The 4,481-nt window shown below is 41.0% G+C and overlaps 1 pseudogene; it reads right to left on the minus strand.

The window, feature by feature from the left end:
* Positions 1–372: 372 nt before the first annotated feature.
* On the minus strand, positions 373–1,961 carry LOC102790499 (uncharacterized; annotated as a pseudogene).
* Positions 1,962–4,481: the final 2,520 nt, after the last annotated feature.

Raw genomic sequence — 4,481 nt, forward strand, 5'->3', positions numbered from 1 at the left:
CAATAGTGACATAATTTATGGAGATCAGCAAAGATCATGAAGGGAGACACAGCTCTTTGAACCTTTTTCATACTCCAACAAATTAGTTGCACACGAGGCAACTATGATCATTTGTACAGTGCTTTGCTTAAAGAAATACAGATATAAACATAACCCTAACCCTAACTCAAAATATAGAGATGTATTTATTCATTCAGCCCACTTTTGCAGCTTGTTAACGGAAGTATGAAGTATTAACTGTTAGCTGTCGCAACAACAAACAGCAGAACGCCATCTGATATTTGAATATGATGACGTTTTAATCTCAACTGTCAGAGTTACAATGAAATATTGCTTTTGTCTGTCTGCTCACACTCTCCTCCTTCATTTCCATCATTTCGTTAACATTTTGCCAAACCTGTAAAACACAGCTGCAAAGGTTCCTTTATCCTGTCTCCTTTTCATCTCCTCCAGTTTCTGGGCCTTCTCTGTGTCTCCTTTCTCGTTCATGTTCTTAATCAGGAAGTCCAAGTGGACAATAGTACACACTGACTCAGCTTTCAGAGCGATCTGCTCCAGTCTGACAACATGTTGGTAGGACTCATCCAGGAACTGTGACTTCTCTGCAGTCAGCTGTTTCATTTCTTTTTCAAGATTTTCCAAAAGACTAGACATGTTCTCAGTTTCTCTTTTATTCTTCTGATATTTTTCTTTTATTTCTTCCACAGTCTTCTGAACTCTCCGTGTCTTGCTCACATATTTCCACTCGTCTTTCTCATGATCTGATACAGGACACTTATTGGTACAAATAGTGCAGCGGCCTCCTTTCATGACCTCACAGTCTTTAGGAGTTTTGGCCCATGTGCATGTAGTTTTGTGACTGTTCTCCTTACAGACTTTACAGGAGGTGACTCCTTCATAAAATCTAATAGGCCAGACGCCCCACCACCCACCTTTGACACGTTCTTTATCTGTGTAGGGCTCATCAACGTTTATGATAAAGTCCTTATTCTTCTCCATCTCTTTTTCATTTTTCTGCAGAGCTTCTTGAATCTGGTTGATTTCTGTTTGTTTCAGTTGAGCCAATTCAATTTTCTCTTTCAGGTTGTCGATGCAGGCTGTCAGTCTGATTCATGAAAACATAACTTCAACTGTTTTCTTCATGTTTTGAGGTGCAGTTTTTTCAATGAAGGCTGTTAACTGATGCATTCCCTTGACTGATAGTTTCCACGCAAACTCCAAAACAAACCCGTCTTCATCTGTTCTCTCTTCATTTGGTCGGTTATTAAACAGGAAGTAAACAGGCTGGTTCTTCTCATTTTTGGCACATTTAATTTTTGCATCTTCGAGAGCCTGGAGGAGATCTTTAGGTGTTCCTGCATCTGAGTGTGTCATCAGAGCTACAATGTTTTTCTCAACATCTTTTCCAAAGAGAGACATCACTGAACTAAAGATGTACATCAGTCGGTCAGTCAGTCGATTATCACTCGCCTTCATCACCAGACCCACTGCATGAACTTCATGAACTCCATTATCTGATCTGAACAACTGATATAAACTTTCAATGACTAACTTATCTTGTCCAGTCTCTCTGGTGTCTCCAAATCCAGGAGTATCGATGATGGTCAGAGAATGGGGCAGAGTTTCATCTTCAAAACCAAAGATCTCGTACACGATCACATTTGATGTCTGACTTTCAGATTGACTTCTCTCCTCCTCCTCTATGATCTGAAACCAGATTTTATCCTCCCACGTCACTCCCATGGTGTAGTTGAACAGAGTGTTGATCAGAGTAGATTTTCCTGTTCCTGTTTCTCCCACAAGTAAGATGGTTTTATGTGTCTTGTATGGTTTTTTTCACCAACAGTCATTCTTCTCAAACCATATACAATATCCTCTTCCTTTGGTTTCAGCTGGTAGACAGCGGGACATCCTGAACGGATCAGATTACTTCTTTTAATGATTTCCTTGTATTTAGCTGAGATTTTCCGGTTCGTAAAAGGCAAATATAAACATTTAGTTTGTACATCTTTATGGGATATTTACACTTTCAGTACACATTATTATCACCTAAGTAATGTTTTTCTATTTAAAATAAAAACAGCACAAATAAAACAAATAATTGAAAGAATGTCCCTGCATATGGAAACGTGATTCCTATTTTTTTCTTACAAAGATCATACAGTACTCTGTTTTTTTATGATTTTCAGTCCTAAGAATTCAGTGTAAACATTTTAGACCACCAAGTTGTCAAAACAGTACATCACTGACGCACAAAAACAGCAGGACAGCAGAGTGATGAAGCATATTAAACAAACACTTAGGTTAAAAATAAACTGAGTTCATTAACTCAGAGATCAGCTACTCTGGATTTACTGTTCCAGAAAAACTGATCAGAGTAAGGGAACTGTAACGATTGTTTAGGGTTATTTTACTGTGACAGGTTGACTGTCTTGTGCACTCTTGTTGTTTCTTTAAGGGACATGTTTAGATGTGCTGCAGGAAGTGAGTTAGTGTGTGTGCGGGAAGGGGAGGTAGGTTCTTGTTTTTGTTGACCGGAGCTGGAGTGATAGGGTGGTACTCAAGGACTCTCTAGGGGTTAACGGCCTAGTTGCCTGTACTTATTCAATAAACTGTGGTGAGATCAAAATGTCTGGTGCTTGAGAGCATAAGTGAACGTTACAGTATATTCAAATAGTCAATTCTTTCTAAGGAAGATTCCTAACCAAGAAAAGTGAATTTGTAGATTCCATAATAAGAACAGATCAAATTATCCATCCATCCATTCACTTCCGCTTATCCTTTCCAGGGTCGCGGGGGGCGCTGGAGCCTATCCCAGCTGTCATAGGGCGAGAGGCGGGGTACACCCTGGACAGGTCGCCAGTCTGTCGCAGGGCCAACACACAGGAACAGACAACCATTCGCACTCACATTCACTCGCACATTCACACCTAGTGGCAATTTGGATTATCCAATTAACCTATCCCCACAAGCTGCATGTCTTTGGACGGTGTGAGGAAGCCGGAGTACCCGGAGGGAACCCATGCAAACACGGGGAGAACATGCAAACTCCACACAGAAAGACCCCGGCCTGATGTTGGAATTGAACTCAGGACCTTCTTGCTGTGCGGCAACAGTGCTAACCACCGTGCCACCGTGCTGCCCCTCAAATTATCCAAATACAAGGAAAAGGAGCTTTATTGCCATTTCCTTTATTGCCCCCTTTGTCATAGGATAGACTGGCAACACCATATATGAAAGGACAGGAGGTAATCCCATCCCATCTTTCATACCAGCCCACCATCTGACCATTGATGATATAAGGACTTAATATCGTTTTGTAAACAAGACCAATATTCCTAATATATTGTGGAGGAACACCAGAGGTGGAATTGTTGAATTCAAGGCAGGTGAGCCCCAGTTACGTTAGGAGGTGGACTTCCGCCCACTACACAGATACAATCTGAAAGGTCCTGTACAGAGAAGAAGTTAAAACAATAGAATAAAAGAAAACAGCAAAAATAAATTAAACACATTATATATAAAATATTTAAAACAGCCCTATAATAAAAAATAAGATAAAATAGCAAAGAGGTAGGTTTTCAGGAATGGTTTAAAAACAGGTAGAGAAGAAGCCTGTCTAATCTGTAAAGGGAGGTCGTTCCACAGTTTTGGAGCTGATACAGCAAAAGCACAATCTCCTCTGAGTTTTCGCTCAGTCCTGGGTACATTCAGGAGCAGCTGATCAGCTGACCTGAGAGAGCAGGTGGGCGCATAAGGCTGTAGCAGCTAAGAGAGATAAGATGGGGCTAGGCCATGGAGGGCTGTAAAAGCAATTTTTTTTTTTTTAATGAATCCTAAAAGAACTGGGCAGCCAGTGAAATGAAGTTTAAATAGGGGAAATGTGCTCAAACTTTTGAGGGGCAGTTAAAAGATGAGTTGTGGCATTTTGTACCCTCTGTCGATGAGTAATGTATGAAGCACTGACCCCTATATAAAGTGCATTACAGTAACCAAGCTGAGTGCTAACAAAGGCATGGATAACTGTCTCAGCGTGCTGCCGTGAAAGAATTGGCTTTATTTTAGCCAGCTGCCTGAGCTGAAAGAAGCTTGATTTTATCACTGCCTTAATCTTACTCTCAAGCTTCAGTTCAGAGTCCACTTTGACCCCAGGTTTGTGACAGTTCGCTTTACATACTGGGCCCAGGTATCTACATACACACTGGGGGTCTCATTGGGGCTACCAAAAACTATCACCTCAGTCTTTCTGTCATTGAATTTTAAAAAGGTAAGAGACATCCGAGCCTTAATGTCATCAAGACACTGGAGTAAAGGCTGTTTGGAATATGTGGCTGTTTTTTTTAGAGGGGCATAGATCTGACAGTCATCAGCATAAAAGTGGAATGCAATGCTGTGTTTTCTCAGTATAGAAGCAAGAGGGAGCAGATAAAAAGAAAAGAGGAGGGGGCTGGGAACTGAGCCCTGTGGGACACCACACAAGA

This window comes from Neolamprologus brichardi, unplaced genomic scaffold (genome assembly GCF_056152115.1).
Source record: "Neolamprologus brichardi isolate AB-2024 unplaced genomic scaffold, ASM5615211v1 NODE_ptg000031l+_length_7269946_cov_1, whole genome shotgun sequence".
Lineage (NCBI taxonomy): Eukaryota > Metazoa > Chordata > Actinopteri > Cichliformes > Cichlidae > Neolamprologus > Neolamprologus brichardi.